The 22,066-nt window shown below is 44.0% G+C and overlaps 1 non-coding gene across 1 annotated transcript; it reads left to right on the top strand.

Moving 5' to 3' along the window:
• The first annotated feature begins 582 nt into the window (after positions 1–582).
• Positions 583–774, top strand: LOC126021339 (U2 spliceosomal RNA). Its single transcript, XR_007499884.1, has one exon. It is a non-coding gene; the product is annotated as a U2 spliceosomal RNA (small nuclear RNA).
• Positions 775–22,066: the final 21,292 nt, after the last annotated feature.

The raw sequence follows: 22,066 nt of genomic DNA on the forward strand, positions 1-22,066 counted from the left end.
CCTGAGCATCACCAGCTGTGGCCCAAAAAACAAAACAAACAAAAAAGAATCAAGCTCCTTGGGGCAAAACAATAGTACAGTGAGTAGGGCATTTGCATTGTATGTAGCCCACAGAGTTTGATCCTGAAATCCCATATGATCACTGAGTATAAAAACAGGAGTAAACTCTGAGCAGTGTCAAATGTGGCCAAAAAAAAAAAAAAAAAGAGCAAAACTGCCCCACCACCCCAGCTACTCAGGCTCTGCTGGCTTTACTCTGTCCTATGTAATAATTTTGCTCCCCCCACAGTAAAGGCCCAAGATTTTTCAGGAATAAACAAACAAACAAATAAATAAATAAATAAATAAGAAATGGGAGAAACCAAAGTCAAACTAGCCTGAGGGTCAGTAGACAGCTCCTTTGAGGTCAAGGTCATAGTATAGCTTCCAGGCTTTCAGGGATCACCCTTAGGGAGCCCTAGGGACCCTCTGTAGTGCTGGGGATCTAATAAACAGTGCTGACCACATGCAGGGCAAGCGCCGTGGCCCCTGTACTGTCTCTCGGGTCCTCTTTTTTTCTTTATTAAATTCATTTTTATTTATATCGCTTCTCGGCCTTTTGGCTAAGATCAAGTGTAGTATCTGTTCTTATCAGTTTAATATCTGATACGTCTTCTATCCGAGGATAATATATTAAATGTATTTTTGGGAGCTGGGAGTTGGAAGAGGAGCTTGCTCTGTCCACACTGCGCATCGACCTGGTATTGTAGTACTTCCAGGAACGGTGTACCTCCCCCATAATCGGGTATATAAGGAAAGAATTCGTTTTATAAGGCTTTTTGCATTGTAGTTTTGTCTTGTCTTTTTGTCTTGTTTGCTTTCTGGGTTGCACCCAGCAGTGCCCAGGGGTTCCTTCTGGCTCTACACTCATGGGATACTGGGATTTCAATTTACCAATCTTCGGCATGCAATGCAGGTTGATGGGGCCGGAGATAGCATGGAAGTACAGAAGGATGACGGTTTGGGGGGCAAATAATTTTTATTAAGTTTCTAGAGAATAAATAGAGCAATTCTGCCTTTGGGAAGGGTGCAGAGAGAGCACATGGCAGAAAGAGGCCATAAGGCAAAAAGCAAACTGACTCCAATTAATCATGTGCTGACTGGCTGGTACCCTGCTTCATCAGACCCATCAGCCTAAGGACTAAGAAACACAGTGCTTGGGGCAATCTCACCAACTTAGGGATTTATATTTTTTTTACAAAGGTAACATGGTTTATAATAGTGTTAATATTTATGCTTTTGGCCTGGAAAGTTACTGTTAATGAATGGACCACCATGGTGTCCAGGATCAAACCACAGCCTCATACCAGTGATGCAAATGTTTTACTTTTGAGTCACTTTGAGAGCCAGGACTATTATATTATTTTTAATATTTTTTATTTTGGTTTGGGGACTACCTCCACGGTACTCAGAGTCTACTTCTGACTCTACTCAGGGCTTAATCCTGGTGAGACTTAAGGGATCCTAGAGGGTGCAATGGATGGAAAGAATGGGGTTAGGCTTGAAACTGGAGTGATAGTACAACAGATAGGGTGTTTTCCTTGCACACAGTAGACCCAAGTTCAATGCCCAGCATCTCATAAGGTCCCTCCAAGTCTTCCAGGAGTAATTTTTTGAGCTCAGAGACAGGAGTAACACCTGAGCTCTGCAGGGTATAGCCAAAATAAATAAATAAATAAATAAATAAATAAATAAATAAATAAATAAATAAATAAATAAATAAATAAATAAATAAATAAAAATGGGGTTGGCTATAAGCAAGGTAAGTGTCTTACCCAATACACTGTATCTTGGCACAGACCATCTTGGGCTGCAGCTGTATTACAAGTAGCCTTCCTTTTCTTGTAAACCTGACCTTGGCCATCTTGCAGCAACTTCACTGAGTGCTGCCAGGGGCAGAACAAAGAGGAGACGAGCATGATGTGGCGGTATGTCAGCTGCACCAGGAAAAGCTGGTGGGGGAGGCAGGGAAGACAGTGACTCAAAGCAGGCATGGGGATTATCTGCTGTTTTCAATCATCCACTCCCCCCATCTCCATGGAGAATGGAGAATTGGGTGTATCTGCCTCCCCCTCAACCCTGGCATTGGAGACATGATTTGTACTGGGAGCAACTGTGGATAAAGGACTCAGCGGTCTATGGGCAAGATTCATCCTGACTCTGAAATGTTGTTTAATAGTTCGCTGTGCTTGGGACCTCTTAGCCTTTTAAAAATAGCTAGGAAAGGGATCAGAGTGATAGTATAGTGTTTAGGTGCATGCATAGCACACGACCAACCCATGTTCAATTCCAGGCATCCCATATGGTCCCTTGAGCAGCACCAGAAGTGATCTCTGAGTGCAGAGCCAGGAGTAATTCCTGAGCATTGTCAGGTGTGGCCCCCCAGAAAAAAATGACATAATTATTATTTTGGTTTTGTTGGGAGGCCATACCCAGTGATGTTCAGGGTTTATTCTTGGCTCTGCTCTCAGGAATAACTCCTGTTGGGCTCAGAAGACCATGTGGGATACAAAGTTGATCCTAGGTCATCTGTGTGCAAGTCTGTACTCTCCCTTTGTCCTTAAATTAAAAAAAAAAAAAAAAAAAGCTTCAAGAGAAGCACATGCAGGAGGAGAAACCAACAATCTCTGAGCATCTGTGAGCTGCTTGATATTCCTTTGGAGCCCAGAGAACTTCAGATCCAAGTTACTGCCTATGGCTTGTCACAGCTTGAGACAACAGAGCAGATGTTTCAGCACCAAAGCCAGCTGATTCCTGCTTCCCACAAGAAACAAGGTGAGGGCCTGGGGCCAGCTCTGTGCTAGATACTCATCTCCAAAACACAGTATCAGTTGAGTGTGACTCTCAAAACTACTGTTTGTGATCTCAGCCATCATGTCCCAGTCAAGAGTGCCACCTCTGGCTCATTGTGGCCAAGCATGAGCCCCCCTGACCATTACAGCAACTACCAGAGGGAAGGAAGGAGGAAAATAAAAGGTCATCGGCCTTTCTGGACCTCTCACTTAAATCCTTTAGATGTGTAGCTGTTGGGGGGGGGGGGGGGCCTGGATCCGTGATGCAGGCAGTAGGGCATTTGCCTTGCAAATGTTAACCTAGGATGAACCATGGTTTGATCCCCCCACGTCTCAGATGGTCCCCCAAGCCAGGGGCAATTTCTGAGTGCATAACCAGGAGTAACCCCTAAGCATCACAAAAACAAACAAAAAAAGCTGTGTTTAGTTGTCAATAAATAAAACTCAACTTGGGCCATCGAGGTGGCGCTAGAGGTAAGGTGTCTGCCTTGCCAGCGCTAGCCTAGGACTGACCACGGTTCTATCCCCCGGTGTCCCATATGGTCCCCCAAGCCAGGAGCTGCTTCTGAGCACATAGCCAGGAGTAACCCCTGAGCGTTACCGGGTGTGGCCCAAAAGCCAAAAAAGAAAAAGAAAACTCAACTTAAGAAACTTTCAGGCATTTCTTGGGGCTGAGTACATACATACTTTGCATGGAGGTGGCTCCCAAAATTTTCAATCTAAAATTTTATTTATTTATTTATTTTTGGTTTTTCGGGCCACACCCGTTTGATGCTCAGGGGTTACTCCTGGCTAAGTGCTCAGAAATTGCCCCTGGTTTGGGGGGACCATATGGGACACCGGGGGATCAAACCGCAGTCCTTCCTTGGCTAGAGCTTGCAAGGCAGACACCTTACCTCTAGCGCCACCTCATCAGCCCCTAAAATTTTATTTTATTTTTATTTATTTATTTATTTATTTTTGGGTTTTGGGCCATGCCCAGCTGTGTGCAGGGGTTACTCCTGGCTATCTGCTCAGAAATAGCTCCTGGCAGGCACGGGGGACCATATGGGATGCTGGAATTTGAACCAACCACCTTAGGTCCTTCATCGGCTGCTTGCAAGGCAAACACCGCTGTGCTATCTCTCCAGCCCCTAAAATTTTATTTTTAATAAGATCCTTCAACTTTAAAAATGAAAGGGAGGGGCTGGAGAGATAGCACAGCAGTTGGGCATTTGCCTCGCATGTGGCCAACCTGGGAGGGACCTGATTCAATTCCCAGAATCCCATATGGTCCCCAGCCTGCCAGGGGTGATTTCTGAGTGCAGATCCAGGAGTGACCCCTGAGCTTCACTGAGTGTGGCCTAGAAACGAATGAATCAATAAATAAAGTTTAAAAAAAACATTTGCTCCTCCCAACCATCAGTACCCCAGATTTACCCTTCTTAACTTTAGTAACACATAGTTTTAATCTTTGACCTAAGACATACAGTAGTTCTAACAAATCCCAGAACTATTTAGGACACAAATTGAACACATATTGAACACATATATCTTTTGAATATTTTATGGGTATTTTCTTTAACTGATGTAACTTTCTATATATTTTTCTACCATGATGTTTCTATCCACTTTTCATCTTGTCTTTTCTTTGTAAGCTGTATAGTAAGGATTGTTGTTGGAACTGTCCCTCAGTTTGATGCCTATGATCGAACTATGTCATGGAAATTGCTGGTCTTGTTCCTATTGCCTCCAGATGCACCAATAACGCTTCATAGCATTGATCCTTGTTTGCATAGACACATTAAAATGGGAAAACACCATACATATAGATAAGTTCTTATCTAATAAATCTCAGTACAATGTACCTTACATCCTGAACATTGATATAATGACCTGGCACAGGCCTCAGAAGAATGGGCATCCTCCATTCACGCCGGAACCAGGCAAGCTATCTACGAAACATCCAAGGTCTTTTATAGCAACAGCTGGAAGCAGTCCTCTACCAGGAAAGACACTACCAAGGGTCTGGCATCGACCCCCTAAAAAGAGACTTCCGTTTACACTGAGAAGACTTGACAACATCAATGACCTGCTCTACAGGACATGGTTCTCTCTAGTGCCCCTTAAGTGTGAGGTGAAACGAGAGCATGCTCTGCACCATCCTGACTGCAATATGGGATATGCAGACTCCAGGATCTTTAATACAGAAGCATGATACCAACAACAGAGACTATGTGAGGAATGGAGGTGTATTGCCACTACAGACGATGACTTGAATTGGACAAACTAGTTTGCCTGGAGCCTAGAGTCAGTCCTGTGCCAGGAAACTTCAGGGGTAAGGTCTCCTTGTATTTAGACCATAATTTGTCTTTCCATGTCCCTTATGTTTTGGTGGGCCTATGCAAACACATGCCACTTTAATACCGTTTTTTACTAAGTTCCTTTGACGCCAATCCTTAAGAAAAACAACCCACTAAAACTTTTGAGGTTAACTTAAACTAGTAAGCATGTGCATGAACCTAGAGAAATGTACTTTGCCCTCAATGTTTAAGGAGTTACATAAGTCTAATGTCTTTAGATTATATTGTGTGCTGCTAAGAAATAGTATGTACTACAACTGGGGATTTGAGGGACAAAGTAATTGTATTGTACATGGGTTTAGTTTTGTTTTTCTTAATGTTCTTTGGCTGAAAGTTCAAGGCTGGGATATCATCAATGGGAATACCGTGAATTTTGTTTATGGGTGATTGGGCTTCCACTGTAACTTTACCCTGTCCTCTTTCTTTGCATCTTTGTTGTCATAATTAAAATAAAAATAATAATTAAAAAAATAAAATAAAATAAAACTAAAAAAAAATAAATAAATAAAAGGGAAACACATGGGGGCCGGAGAGATAGCATGGAGGTAGGGCATTTGCCTTGCATGCAAAAGGACAGTGGTGGTTCGAATCCCGGCATCCCTTATGGTCCCCCTTGCCTGCCAGGAGCGATTTCTGAGCGTAGAGCCAGGAGTAATCCCTGAGCGCTGCTGGGTGTGACCAAAAAAAAAAAAAAGGAATACATATATTCTCCTACTCGCCAAAAGAAAGAAGTGGTTTTTTGGTTTTGTTTTTTTTTTTTTTTTGGCCATTTACAGGATGATATCTGTCCCTCTAGAATCTCTTTATCTGCTTTTCCTCATGATCATAAAATGGCTGCCAAATTTCCAGGAATCCCATCATCACTCTTTCATAGACAAGAAAGCAGAGCATCCTAGTTTTAGTCCTTTTCTCAGAAGACTCAGGCTTCCTTTTACAGCTCACTGGTCAGAAAATGGTTACTTGAAGGATGAAAATATAGTACAGCAGATAAGGCATTTTTGCTTTGTACACAGTAGATCTCCATTAGATACCCATCATCCCATGGTCCACTTTGCACCACCAGGAGTGCTTCCTGAGTGTAGAACCAGGGGTGACCTCTGGACATTGCTAAATGTGCCCTTCCCCCCCCAAAAAAAAAATAAAAAATAAAAGAAATGGTTACATGTTCAGACCCGAGACTGCCACTGGCATGAAGCAGTCAGACTATTCACTTAATACACCTGGCTGTGCTCAGGGGCTACTCCTGGCTGTCTGCTCAGAAATAGCTCCTGGCAGGCACTGGGGACCATATGGGACACCGGGATTCGAACCACCCACCTTAGGTCCTGGATTGGCTGCTTGCAAGGCAAGCACCGTTGTGCTATCTCTCTAGGCCCAGACCCTGTCCATTTTGATGCTGGGCATAATGGAGGGGGGGGGGGGTCAAGTGGGGCTCAAGAAAGAAGAAAGGCATGGACTGAGCAACCCAGCCAGAGGTCAGAACACAGCTCCTTTGAAGGGGACTTGCTCCTCAAGGCAGCTGCACTGTGACCCCTAAATGCACCTGCCTGCCAGGCACTTTGTGATAAGAGGGGCTGAGAGCCTGCTGCCCTGGGTGTGAGCTCACTTATCAGGAAGACACACACAACCCACTTCATTAGTGAGAGCCGGGAAAGAAATCTCATTAACCAAGTGTTCTCTCTACGCAGAACCTTTCATGAGAACCAAGGACCGCTGTGGCAGGTGATGGAAATTGCACCCAGGGCCACTGCCTTTCATTTCCTGCGGGAGCCCTGATGATTATCTGCCTAGAAATGTTTCTGCCCAAAGCAGGCAGCAAGAAAGCCAGAATGAGTGAGCACTTTCTACTTTCACACAGGAGAGGCCTGTCTAGGGAGTCAAACAGGGGGAGAGGCCTGCCCTCTCCAAATGCCATTAAGGGGCAAATTTGGGCTCCCTCGGGGCCAGCCCCAGGACAGAGCAGAGATGGGAGGAGGGAACCCTAGAGAAAGGTTTGGCAAAGCACAAGAAACAACACCAAGGGCAGAGAGGCTAGAGAAAGGGCTAGAAAGGAGGAAAGGAGACCCACAGAATGTACTCAAAGGGGTGAGGGACTGGCAGTGGCATTTCCACTGAGTTTGTTGTACTTGGGATTTCCGGGCCCAGATTCCCTCCTGGTTGCTGTCCTTGTGTGGGGGCCACAGTCCCCCGGGCTGTTTTCTCAGCTCAGCAGGATCCAGATGTTTCCACTTCCTGGACCTGATGGCACCAATGAGTCCATGGGGGTCACTTGTTTCTCAAAGAGGCCTCCAAAGGTCACGCCTGCCTGTAGCTAAAGGTGGCGGGAGAAAAAGCGGGGCTCGCAGGAATGAGTGTCACTCCAAGCTCAGACCTTTGGACTCTCATCTTCTGATTTTCCTGGTCAGGAGACTAGCAGTGGCCAACCCATCTCTTTATTCCCTCTTCCCTCCCAGCACACATGGGCATCTCCAGAGTTTTCTTTCTTTTTGGGGGTAAGGGGTTGGGCTACACCCAGAGATGCTCACGTGTTACTTCTGGCTCTGTGCTCAGAAATTGCTCCTGGCAGACACTGGGGACCATATGGGATGCCCGGATTCGAACCACTGTTGGTCCTGGGTCGGCCTCTTGCAAAATAAAGGCCCTTCCACTGTGCTATCTCTCTGGCCCCATCTCCAGAGTTTTTGAAGCAGCAGAGGTACTGCAGACTCTCTATGTCCCCTGAAGAACTCTTATCTATTGTCTGTACACTCAGTTCCTTCCCACCCCCTTCATGAAGCCTGACCACAAACCCAAAACTCGGCCCCTGCCTCTTCTGAGATGTCTTTGCCACTTCTGCTGCTTCTTCCCTGGCACTTTAAGTGTGTCCTTATGTTCCTTGATGTCTGGGACCATGGCACACAGAGACAATGTCATAATTTTTTTTCTTTTGTTTTCTTTTGTTATTGTTTTTGTTTGGGGGGCCACAGCCAGCAGTACTCAAAATTACTCCTGGCTCTGCACTCAGGAGTGCGATTATTCCTGACAGTGCTCAGGGGACACTGGAGGTTGAACCTGGGCTGACTGCATGCAAGGCAAGTGCCCTACCTGCTGACAATCTTTTTTAGCTCCCTCCATAAAAGATTTCTTGAATGAGGGGCAGGAGAAATAGCACAGCAGTAGGGTGTTTGCCTTGCATGCAGACAACCTGGGACAGACCTGGGTTTGATTCCCAGAATCCCATATGGTCTCCTGAGCCTACTAGAAGCTATTTCTTAGTGCAGAGCCAGGAGTAACCCCTGAGCACTGCCAGGTGTGACCCAAAAACAAAAAGAAAAAGAAAGAAATATTTCTTGAATTAATGCAGGACAAAAATCATGTCTGCCTGCTGCTCTTGTCTGTGAGCATCGCAATTTGGATATAATTAAACTGATAAAAATTAAACTTTGGAGCCTGTGCCTAACACCTAGGTTAGTTTGTATTTTCCCAAACTCAGGGACCACACACAGAAGCAAGTGGTACCGAATTCCTCAGCCCTGAAAATACACTCCTGAAGTTTGCCAGACTGCAAACAAGGAAAGGTTTTGTTTGTTTTAGTTCTTTTTTATTGTTTGGGATTTTGAGAGGGGGGAGGAGGAGGGAGAGAGAAAGAGAGAGAAGTTGCCTCAGTAGAGGCTAGCCAGGTGTGACCTCTAAGCACAGAGAGAGCCAGGAGTAAATTCTGAGCACTACTAAGAGTGGTCCCAAGACCAACAACAATAAAAACTAGTAAATTGTGTGAAGAAGTAAAAAAGGAAACAAAATAGGATGCTTAAAATAATCATTGCTATAAAAAGTAGGCAGGAAAGGAGAGAAATAAAGAGCAACATAAAAAGTTAGTAAAGATGCTGGGGCCGTAGAGATAGCACAGTGGTTGAAATCCCAGCATCTTATATGGTCCCCGAGCCAGCCAGAAGCAATTTCTGAGCTCAAAGCCAGGAGTAACTGGGTGTGACCCAAAAAATACAAAAATAAAGTTAGTAAAGATGCCAAGCTGGAGCAATAGCACAGTGGGTAGGGAGCTTGTCTTGCACATGGCCAACCCAAATTCAATTCCTGGCATCTCATATGGTCCTCAGAGCCTGCTAGGAGTGATTTCTGAGTTCAGAGCCAGGTGTAACCATTGAGCACCGCTGGGTGTGGCCCCCTCCAAAAAAAAAAAAAAAAAAAAAGGAATTAAGGGTCATAAAGATAGTTCAGTTGCCTGAGCACATGCTTTGCAGATTTGATCCCTGCATCACATAGTTCCCTGTGAAGAAACAATACCCAAGCACAAAGTTGGATATAGTCCCTGAATACCACCTGATATAGCCAATACCAAGATTATTCAAGTCATAAAACATATCTTCTGACTATAATAGTGTTAAGTCAATAACAAAGAGCTTCTAAGAATCAAAATATATCTCAAAAAAATCTTCATGCATTTGAAAACTAATTTGTTTGTTTGGGGGGCACACTCAGAATATTTTAGGGGGTTATTCCTGCCTTTGCACTCAGGAATTAATCCTGGTGGTCCTCATGGGACCATATGGGATACTAGGGATCAAACTGCAAACAAAGTAAACACCCTGTCTACTGTACTATTTCTCCAACCAAAATTAAACATATTTCTTAGTAATTATGGATAGAAGTAGAAATCAAATGGTAGTCTAAATTAATTTTAGAAAATTTAAAAAATCAGGAACAGAGTAGTACCTCAACAAGTAGGGCATTTAATGCCTTGTATGTGGCTGACTTGGGTTAGGTCCCCAGCATATCAAATGGTCCCACAAACCTGCTAGGAGTGATTTCTGAGTGCAGAGCCAGAAGCAACCTCTCTGTGGCCCTAAAATGAACAACAACAACAAAAAAAATCAACAAATATATAAGATGCCACGAAAGCATTCTTGAATAGGTCTTTATAGCACCAAATGCCTTGCTCAGGAAAAAATTTCAAATAAATTACTTGAGCTTCTATATTTTTGGAAGGTGGAAAAGAAAAATAAATTAGATCTTATTAAATAAAAAAGTGAAAATGAGAATGAAATCGATAGAATAGAAAAAAATTTAAAGCATTACAAAAAAATCAATCAAACCAAAAACTGGCTTCCCAAGAAAGTTAATAAAATTTCTTGGTCTCTGCTCTTACTGATCAGGGAAAATGAGAAAAAGACAAAAATGTCAGGAATGAGGAGCCAGAGCAATAGTACAGCAGGTAAAGCATTTTCTCTGCATGTGGCCAATTAGGGTTTGATCCCCAGCATCTCATATTGCTCCCCCAGCCCGTCAGGAGTATTCCCTGAGTGCAGAGCCAGGAGTAACCTCTGAGTACTACCAGGTATGATCCCAAAATTAGAAAATATATGAATAAAAAGGCACATCCTATAAATAAAGATATATCTAGGGCCGGAGAGATAGCATGGAGGTAAGGCTTTTGCCTTTCATGCAGAAGGTCATCGGTTAGACGGCGTCCCATATGGTTCTCCGTGCCTGCCAGGAGCAATTTCTGAGCATGGAGCCAGGAGTAACCCCTGAGCACTGCCGGGTGTGACCCAAAAGCCACAAAAAAAAAAATTAAAAAATATTAAAAAAAATAAAGATATATCTATATAAATCAAATAATTAAATTAAAATTTTAAATTAAAAAGGCAACATTTTTATAAATTCTTAGACATTAAAAAAGAATAAGAAGAAAATATTCAAGTTAATTATATGCCAATAAATTCGATACTTTGGACTAAGAGAATAAATTCTTTGAAGAAATAAACTAGCAGAGTGCCTATAAGAAGATCATCTCAGTTATCATCTCTATGAGTGAATTTGAATTTGTAGTTTAAATTTTTCCTACAAGGGGCCAGAGCGGTGGTGCAAGCTATAGGGCGTCTGCCTTGCCCCCGCTAGCCTAGAATGGACCTCGGTTCGATCCTCTAGCATCCCATATGGTCTCCCAAGCCAGGAGCGATTTCTAAGCACATAGCTAGGAGAAAACCATGAGCGCTGCAGAGTGTGGCCCAAAAACCAAAACGAAAAAAAAAAAAAGAAAGCTATCAGAACTGATAAGTAAATTCAACTAGAAGGCCAGAAAGAAAGATCAAGGTGTTTTTTAGATACATGTGGCTAAAGTTTCATCCCTGATACCACCTGGTTCCCCAAGCATAGTCAGGAATAGCCACTCAGTAGCACCAGATGTGGCCCCACAAATCAAAAATAAATAAATTCAACTAGGTTACCAGGTACACAAGCAATACAGAAACTCAATTATGTTTCTTATTACCAGTGAGCAATCCAACGTTCAAATAAGCCATGTCAATTGCAGGGGCCAGGGATGTAGATCAGTGGTGAACACTTGCTTTGCATAGGTGAGTTCAATCCCAGCAGCCTCCCCGTCGTCTCACTAGTAGCTTAATACCTAATGACACAGGAAGAGGGAAAAACTAAAAAATAAATAATGAAGTGACACCAGAGAGATAATATAGTAAGTAGGGTGCTTGTTTGCACATCACCAACCAACGTACAATCTTCAGTCCAATATGGTCCGCCAAGTCTCGCTAGAAGTGATCCCTGAGCACAGAGAGTCAAGAGCAAGTCTGACCCATAAACAAATAAACAAATAAACAAATAAAACTAACTAAATAAATAATCATAATAAAAGAAAACTTAAATGAATGGAACATAAAAGTATACAGTAAGAGAAGATCTCATTAAAAGATTCTGTAGATGGGAAATCAACCACAAACCATTGCTGTGAGAACTTCAAGATTTAAGTCAAATGGAGAGATATTTATAGACATAGATGAGCTAGAAGAATAAACACATAGCCATGGTCAAAGATTCTATATTACTAAGACACCAGTTTTCCTCAAACTAACCTGTAAGTTTAAGTGTTGGGGTTTTTTTTCCCTTTATTTTGGAGAGAGGTTTGGTTTATTGGTTTGGTTTTGTTTTTGTTTTTCATGTTTTGAAGAACTAGGAATCATACCCAGGAACTTATATCTGCAAGACTCTAAAACTAAAACTAATTTTATTTCCTTTCCTTTCATTTTGCTGTGCTAGAATTGAATTTCTTTCTTTTATACTCAGGGTATATTGCTCTACCACTGAGCTTTTGATCTCGATGTTTTTTTACCTCAATGTTTTTTGTTTGTTTGTTTGTTTGTTTCAGCCACACCTGGTGATGTTCAGGGGTTACTTTCTGACTCTGCACTCACTGCTGGCAGCCTCGGGGAGGGGGGGACCATATAGAATGCTGGGGATCAAACCTGGGTTGACTATGTGCAAGGCAAATGCCTTACCCCCTGTACTATTGCTCCATCCCCTGATCTCTATGTTTAAAGCAAACACCGAAGCCTTCCCATCAAAGCCTCAGCAGGCTCTTTATAGATATCTATGTACAGCCTCCAAAGTTAGTGTAGAAAAGCAAAGAGCCTACCTAGAAGACTCTAAACAGCTCGGGAAAGACAAAAATTGTAGAATTTATACTATCTGAATTCAAGACAAATTTTCAAGCTAAAAAAATTAAGACAGTAGGGGTTGGAGAGCTAGTACAGTAGACAGGGTACTTGCCTTGCACATGACCAAGCCAGGTTCAATCCCCAGCATCTCAAGAACTGGTCCCCAAACTCCTCCAGGAGTAATCCCTGAATACAGAGCCAGAAGTAAGCCCTGAGAACATCTTGATGTTACCTCAAAAAAAAAAAATTAAGGCTGTGTGAAATTGACATGAAAATAGACAAAACGGGGCCGGAGAGATAGCATAGAGGTAAGGCATTTGTCTTTCATGCAGAAGGTCATTGGTTTGAATCCCGGCATCCCATATGGTCCCTCGAGCCTGCCAGGAGCGATTTCTGAGCGTGAAGCCAGGAGTAACTCCTGAGCGCTGCTGAGTGTGACCCAAAAACCAAAAAAAAAAAAAAAAGAAAGAAAGAAAGAAAGAAAGAAAGAAAGAAAGAAAGAAAGAAAGAAAGAAAGAAAGAAAGAAAGAAAGAAAGAAAGAAAGAAAGAAAGAAAGAAAGAAAGAAAGAAAGAAAGAAAGAAAGGAAGAAGAAAGAAAGAAAGAAAGAGAAAGAAAGAAAGAAAGAAAGAAGAAAGAAAGAAAGAAAGAAAGAAAGAAAGAAAGAAAGAAAGAAAAAAAAAAAGAAAATAGACAAAAAGTTCGATGGAGGGCCGGAGAGATAGCATGGAGGTAAGGCATTTGCCTTGCATGCAGAAGGACGGTGATTCAAATCCCGGCATCCCATATGGTCCCCCATGCCTGCCAGGGGCGATTTCTGAGCATAGAGCCAGGAGTAACCCCTGAGTGCTGCTGGGTGCGAGCCCCCAAAAAAAAGTTCAATGGAACATAGTTAAGACTTAGAATAGGCCACTATATATGTAGATTCTCAACAAATCCACAAAAAATCAGTTAAAGATATTTTCTTTTTTTTAAAGATATTTTCAATATATAATGCTGAGCAATATGTAGTTATCTTATAGTTTCATATAGTTATCTATATGAAAATAAAAGCCTTGTTCATTCCTCATAACATACATAATAGGAACTCAAAATGCATCCTAGATTTAAATGAAAAGGCTAAATCTATTAAAAAAAAAAACCTTCTAAAATATCAGAGGAGAAAAATCATCATAATATAGTCAGTCTTCGACTGGAGATTTGATCGTGGTTGCATTGAATCCATGAATGAACAAATACACTTCAGAGAAATCAGCAATATGAATGTACATTCATATTTTGTTCAGAGGATCAAAAAAACCACATAATAGTGTCCAACAATAACTATGGTTTTCTTTTGCCTCAGAACTTCCCCTTTAGGTTCACCCCTCTGGTACATTGCAGCAGCCACATGTTCAAGAGAGATTGATTCCACTCACGAAATCAATAGAGTCTTCCTCTTTGGCTCAGAGAGAAGAATGATCTTTCTACCCATAAAGGAGCAAGGATAAAGGACTCTCCACTGAAGGTAGACGTCACCTTGCTTCCTTGGAAGAAGCCAATCCAGGAAAAATCAACACTTCAAAGGGGGGACAGAACCTCAAAAATTTAGGGAAGTCAGTCTTGGTCAAACCATATTTGCAACTAACTTCTGAAGTTCTTGTCATATGAGATGATCAATTTTCTTTAATGGATAAGTGCATTTTAATTGATTTCTCTCTCTTACTTGCAACCAAAAAAACATCCTTACTAATTGAAGAGTATGGAAGAGGACCGGTTAATGTTGTCTGATAAATAGAAGAAATCTTGGGGCCAGATCAATAAAGCAACAAGAAGGGCATTTAGTTTTATGTGGCCAACCAGGGTTTGATCCCTGGCACCACATGTGGTCCTCCAACCAAGAGTAATCACTGAACACGGAGCCAGGAATAAGCCCTGAGCACCACTGGGTGTGGCCCAAAACCAAAAATGAAATAAAATGAAAAGGAGAGGGCCCAAGTATATATATACAGTGAGTAGGGCATTTCCTTGCAAACAGCCAACCTGGGTTCAATACCTTGTATCCTGTGTCCACCACCACCCCCAAAGCACTGCCAGGAAAAATCCCTGAGTGTAGTGCCAGGAGTAACCCCTGAGCATCGGTGGGTGTGACTCAAAATAAAATAGAAGTCTTCCTAGAAAGGAAGTCACTTAGGTTTTTGTTTCTAGTAGTAGAAGAAACCAGAGAACTTGACCAGAAACAAGCAGTAAAAATGGTAGAGCTGGGCCAAAAAGATAGTACAATGGATAGAGCTCTTGTCTTGTACATACTAGATCCAGGTTCTACCCCTGGCACCACATCCTTCTAGGTGCCAGAAGTGATCCCTGAGCACAGAGCCGGGAGCAAGCCCTGAACACTGCTGGTGCTGCAATCTCCTCTGCAACCCCAAGAATAAGAATGAAGCACTGAAGCTTTGAAGCAGCTGGATTCCATCAGACCTCCAGGTGACCTTGTGGGTGCCTGACATCCATCCCTCCAGCTCTGCCTCTCAGATCTTTCCCTCCATCCTCTCTCCCCGCAAATCTGTGCTCTCTCATCTCCATTCACCAGGGACCATCTTATCGCCAGTGAGGGGAGATATTAGAGCTGACTCCTCCTGGCCAGGAAATGGAATGAGCCCTGGAGAATTGGCCGCAGAAAACCTATTAAGCAACAAAGAACATACCCAGCTGTCGAGTCATTGTCAGAATTTTAAATCATTCAGAAGTTGCCTCCTGAGTGACTTTGCTGGGCTAAAGGGCTTTCTCCACTCTAAGAACACCGTGGAGACCAGCAGAATTTGGAATTTTCCTAGCCAGGGCCAACACCACATCTTTCTCCTATCAGCTACAAGATCTTAAAACTCCAGAGTCTTTAAAACCCACACCTAAGTACCAGGAATCCTCTTTCTCTCTGAAAAGCAATCCTGTTCCTCTGGGGTGGAGATAAGCATCCAGCATTTGGGTGACCTCTTAGCATCCCCCACCCCACCCCACCCCACCCCCCAGATAAGAACCTGGCGCCCTCTGGGCTCTGGCACCTGCTCCTCAGAGCTTCCCTGCGCCCTCCCCCGGCACATGGTGGGATTGCAGCTACAGAAGCTGAGTCTTCTACAGAGGGGTGTCCTATAGAAGCAGCCCTGGGTCCAGGGGTCCCAGGAGATAGCACAGCGGTAGGATGTTTGCCTTGCACGCAGATGATTAGAACAGATGGTGGTTCGAATCCCGGCATCTCATATGGTCCCCCGTGCCTGCCAGGAGCAATTTCTGAGCACAGAGCCAGGAGTAATCCCTGAGAGCTGCTGGGTGTGACACCCCCCCCCAAGAAACAGCCCTGCCCTGGTTCCAGTTTGCAGCATATATTCCCATAATAAGATCTAAAGCTTGCTCAAGATCACAAGACTAGTGCTTAAAAACATATGAGTATTTCCTAACTCCTCTGAGTGTTTCTTGTACAAAAGTTTGAAAAAAGCCCTGTTTGACTCTACCTCTTCAGTTAAAAAGGAACCGAGAGGGCCCGGAGAGATAGTACAGCGGCATTTGCCTTTCAAGCAGCGGATCCAGGACCAAAGGTGGTTGGTTCAATCCTGATGTCCCATATGATCCCCCCCTCCCCCCCCCCCCCCGTGCCTGCCAGGAGCTATTTTTGAACAGACAGCCAGGAGTAACCCCTGAGCAACGCCGGGTGTGGCCCAAAAACCAAAAAAAAAAAAAAAAAAAAAAAAGGAACTGAGAGAGCCTTGAGCCCGAGGAGGTCCCAAGAAGAATCCTAAGTTCGGGAAAGCCCACTGCTCAATAAAGACCACAAAACTTCAGAGATGCCAAAAAACAAAACAAAACAAACAAAAAATGCAGGGTTTAATTATCAAAGAACTCTCTGGGTTCACGGCAGTTCCTGCAGTGACCCTGAGCTCAGTGATTCCCAGATTCTAATAGAAATTCATATGATAATGAGGTTGCATTCAGTTACTTTTCAACCATTCCATAGGTCCCCATAAATTTTAATTCACACCATTCAATAATATTGATAATAAAAAAAAAAAGATACAATCCCCCAGGCCTCCTTCCTGAGGCCATTCTTCTCAGCTCACATTCTGGTGGTTTGTTGAAGATAAGGTCTGCATCCTCCAAATTTTCAGTAAATTGTTTTACTGCCTGGTTACCTCAGGGGAAAGGGACTTGGGAATGGCAAGGAAGTAAATTTAGAAATTAGAAGCTACCAGTGTGGTTACATCTAATAAAATTATGAAATTACTACTACTTGATAAAACTATAGAACTTTTTAAGAGAACTTTAACACCAGCTGACTCCTATCTTCCTTCAGTCCACACAGCTCATAATTCACTTCACCACACCTTGCCCACCTTCCCCCCACCCCATTTGTGAGAATCCAACAAGTCACTCAGGATCCTCCAATCCCTCCCCCAGGAAACAGGCTTGAGGCTCCTCACAACTAAAAAAATCCCAAGGCCCTTTTCTTCGAGGGAGTGGAGGGCAGGGGAGTGACACAGTGCAGTGGGGGTGGACACCAATTCCAGGTTTAGTTGGCATATAGCAGAGCCAGTCCTGGCAGAAAAGGCCAAGAGCATGGGGCTGGGAGAGATAACATGGAGGTAAGGCATTTGCCTTGCATGCAGAAGGACGGTGGTTCAAATCCCGGCGTCCCATATGGTCCCCTGAGCCTGCCAGAAGCAATTTCTGAGAGTAGAGCCAGGAGGAACCCCTGAGTGCTGCCAGCTGTGACCTAAAAACCAAAAAAAAAAAAAAAAAAGAAAGAAAAAGAAAAGGCCAAGGGCATGGGCATGGCCCATCCCACCTCCTCTGTGGGAAGCATAGCGACCCCCAAGGCCGGACAGGCTCACAGTTTCCATCCGGTGCTGACGGTGCAGACACATTCATACTTCCTTTCCCACACTGGGGTCCTGGCTGCTCACCCCCTGGCCTGCAACAATAGAACTAGGAGGGGCCTCTCTCCAGTCCTCACAGGGCCAACTCTGTCCAGAGTCACTATTGGGACCCCTGCACAGGACAGACTACTACATTTCCTCTCCCTCCCCTTTATTCCTTCCCTTTTCTTCTCCCCTTTCCTCCCCTCCCTTTCCCTTCCCTGTCTTACCTCCTCTTTCCTTTCATTTTTTTTTTCTAGTTTGGGGTCAAGGATGACATGCATTGGCAGAATCCGTTTCCAAAACTGCTCCCCATCTTACATCCCTACCCAGGCCCTCACTCACGGACTCTCCCATTGGCAGCAAAGCCCCAGGGGAGCCGAGGACAGATCACACTGATCCTTGACACTGCCAGGCTGGAGGCATGCCTTTCTTGAATCCCTTCATTCTCTTTCCTCCTTTTCTCCATGGCTCTGACTTGAGTTTCTGCCTTTGCTCTTTCAACCCTGGAAAATCTCAGCACTTGGCAAAAGGACCCTTCTTCTCTGTCTACATTCTCCCTAAGAGCCAATGTTTTTAGGGCCGGAGAGATAGCATGGAGGTAGGACATTTACCTTGCATGCTGAAGGATGGTGGTTCGAATCTCAGCATCCCATATGATCCCCAGAGCTGCCAGAAGTGATTTCTGATCATAGAGCCAGGAGTTACCCCTGAGCGCTGCTGGGTGTGACCCAAAAAAAAAAAAAAAAAAAAAAGAAGAGCCAACATTTTCTTTCATTTTATTTTATTTCACTTTTAGTTTGTGGCCCATACCTGACAATGTTCAGGGTGGACTCCAGACTACTCCTGATGGGTCTCAGGGGTCTCTATGTAGTGCCAGGAGTGAAACCCTAGTTGGCTGCAGACAAAGCAAGCAACTTATTATCTCTCTCAGAACCAAGGTTTCAAATGTATAGAGTTGGAAAGAGCTCAAAGGTCTGAGCACATACTTCATGTGCAAGGGGCCCTGATTTGATCCCAGCACCACCTGGTCCCCAAGTGCAACAGCCCAAAGCTACCAGGGCCTAGTGCTGCAAGGTTCAAAGGGGCCCATGGGATGCCAACATGAAGTGACTGCTTTGCCCGGAGCTGAGAAAGAAAGAAGAGAAGAAACTAAGTACACTTTTTATTCCTTCTGGTGTTTGAGGCCTGCCACTGCCCCCTGAGGGTTGCAGAGAGAGGGAGAGAGAGTTAGATGAAAATTCACCAGCCAGATGGGAATGATGCACTGGTGATAGGGGGGTGTTCTTTACATGACAGAAACCCAACCACAATCATGTTTGTAATCAAGGTGTTTAAATTAAAAAAAAAAAAAAATAGGGGCCAGGTAGGTGGCGCTGGAGGTAAGGTGTCTGCCTTGCAAGCGCTAGCCAAGGAAGGACCGCGGTTCGATCCCCCGGCGTCCCATATGGTCCCCCCAAGCCAGGGGCGATTTCTGAGCACATAGCCAGGAGTAACCCCTGAGCGTCAAACGGGTGTGGCCCAAAAACCAAAAAAAAAAAAAAAAAAAAAAAAAAAATATATATATATATATATATATATATATAAAGGAAATTCACCAGCCAGGAGAAGCCCTGGTAGGAAAAGGAAAGAAAAGGGAATAGATGCAAAGCAGGCAGCATCTCTCTGATGCTTTATCTCTGGTTTCTTCCCCTCTTGGACCAGCAGGTACTGCTCTGGTCATTATTCTACCCACCTAAAGGTCCAAATATGTCTTTTTATACCCAGCATGACAGGGAGGATTGTCCAAGGAGAGTGTCCAAGTCCAACTGCCATTACACCCAAACACTACCAGGAACCATCTTCAGCACAGAGCTGGGAGTAGCCTCAAATCACTGGCAGGTGTGGCCCCAAAACTAAATAAATAAACAAACAAATAAATACCCTATATATGTTGATGATCCCAAGTGGAGGTTTGGATTTTTCTGGAATCCCGTCACATATCCAATAGCCCCATGGCATCGGCTGGCAAATGTTCATGAAACAACTTGGCCAATGACTATATCCAGTGGGAGGGATCGACCAAAAACATAACTCAAATCAGGCTACATCCCACTGAGCATCCAAACCTCTGTCTCCAAGTCCTAGAAACATACCTGCTGGACCCTTAGAAGCCTCCGCCTTTATCCTGGCCCACTCTGCCTGACCTCAGTACCCCAACCACTCTGTGGCTTTCAGATCCCCATTATTATAATGAGTTTTCTCTTACTCCCCTGTGCATGCACTGACTTGGACCTAATGCATCTCCCTGAACTTTGCTGTTAGGATTCAGGACTTTCAGGACTCGAACCTAAGTGTTTTCTTCTCATTCTTTACGTGGTCATTCACTCTCTACCAGACTCCATCTCAGCTTCCCCATAGTCACTCTCAGAAGAGCACTTAAAATATCTGATTGTTTTCTGTACTTCCTCTGTTGGCTTCTCACTCTCAGAATGCTATTCCATTGGCTCTAAGGTTGGTAAGTCTGTGGGGAAAGTGTGTACCTTTATAAGACTGCATTCCTGTCCTCCCATGGGCATTGGAAGCCCTAAAATGCTGCTCTGTGGGATTCCAGAACTGCCAGTAATTGAGAAAGCCTTAACAAACCCCTCAAGCCAAGTGGTGTGGGCCACACCACACACCCATGCACACAGCAAGCCCTGTGAAAATACCACAAAAGTGGGTGCGACATCCAGTCAACACAATCAAAGGGCAAGGTAAGGGAGATGAATATTTGAAAAACAAAGTAAAGGATTAAACTCCACAATGGGGGAGACATCATCATTCTTGCTCCAGGCTAGGCTTCACACTGGCACATAGTTCATAATCATAATTTGCTGGCTAAATAAATAATAATGTCTTTCACAGAGTCTGGGGAAGTAGATCAAGTGGTTGAACACATGTCCAGCATGTGCAAGGACCTAAATCCCATCCCCAGACCCTTAGGTCAGAACCCCCACCGCCCCATCCACCAGTACTGTGGGAAAAGGGGGACACTGAGGCCTACACCTGCCACCTGAGGCAGCATTGCCAAGAGGTACCCAGATGTTGGGTTACCTTAATCAGTACTCATACTCCACCCTAGGATGTGATCTGGTTATAAGTTTACTGGATTTCCCCTACTTGGTGTTCCTCCTTCACCCTAGGGTATTGCCTGGTTTTTGTGAATAAAAGCATGGGTTTGAAGAAGGAAGGTGCTCTTCTGTCTTCCTCCACTAAACTGCTTTCCTTCTTAGGAGCAGAAGGCTTGAGTGTTGAATTTCCTGACCCAGTTCTTGCACCCTTTCACCCTGTGGATTATTTCCTGTGTGGCATTTGTTCCCAGACCCGCATCTCACCAGATCCTCATTTTGAAGCCTAGGGCTTCAATTATACCCAGAGACCCGCAGTGCCTCTTTTATGCTTCTACTACACATTTGTTTGTAAAACTGGAGTGACTGTACAATAGATAGGGCTCTTGCCTTTTTTTGGTGGGGGGGGTCACACTTGGCAGCACTCAGGGGTTACTCCTAGCTCTACGCTCAGAAATCGCTCCTGGCGGGCTCAGGGAACCATATGGAATGCTGGGATTCGAACTGCCGTCCTTCTGCATGCAAGACAAACGCCTTACCACTGTGCTATCTCTCCGGCCCCATGTTTCAAATTTTCAAAAGGGGCTTTTGAGTGGGAATAAGCAGAACTATGCATCAGCTAGGATATGAAGATTTGTTGGACACAGAGGACCCTTGAGTGTCCAAGGCAGCAAGGGCAACCAGAGGTTTGCATCTGAGATCAGTACAAATGACAAAAACCAGTGACATTCAGTGCTGGGCAAGCCGGACAATCAGATTCCCTGATCACACTGCTGATGTTATAAGCTATATGATACTTCAGAGAGAAATGTGATGGCCTCCACTTACAATATTCAATGACTAGTCATGGGAGGTGGCTCTGGGGCTAGAGAGCCTTATATGTATCATCCCTGTGTTCTATCCTTGAAATTTATTAAAGCAATTATTCCTATTTTATGCAATATTTGTGCAGTATTTATGTACCGTGACCCAACTTTGAGGGATAAGGGAATTATCCCCCAGAAAAACTGCTTCAAAGGCAGTAAGATATATACACAGAAGCAGTTACTGCAGCTTTGTTTTATAATGGCAGAAACTTGAAAACAATCCAAGCATTCACAAGTAAAAGACTGATTATATAATCCATTGTAGAGCCACACAATGGCCTACAGAGAGATGTTTGAAGAAAGGAAAATCTGGGGGTCTGAGTGATAGATAGTGGGTAGGGCATTTATTTGTCCTGCATATAACATACCTAGGTTCTATCCCTGGCATTTCATATGGTCCCCCAAGCATTGCCAGGGGTAATTCATGTATGCAAAGCCAGGAGTAACCTAGAAGCATCACCAGGTATGGCAAAAAATAAAAATTAAAAGAAAAACCCTACAGGGGCCGGGCGGTGGCGCTAGAGGTAAGGTACCTGCCTTGCCTACGCTAGCCTAGGACGGACAACGGTTCGATCCCCCGGCGTCCCATATGGTCCCCCAAGCCAGGAGCG

The sequence above is a fragment of the Suncus etruscus genome, chromosome 10 (assembly GCF_024139225.1).
Source record: "Suncus etruscus isolate mSunEtr1 chromosome 10, mSunEtr1.pri.cur, whole genome shotgun sequence".
Lineage (NCBI taxonomy): Eukaryota > Metazoa > Chordata > Mammalia > Eulipotyphla > Soricidae > Suncus > Suncus etruscus.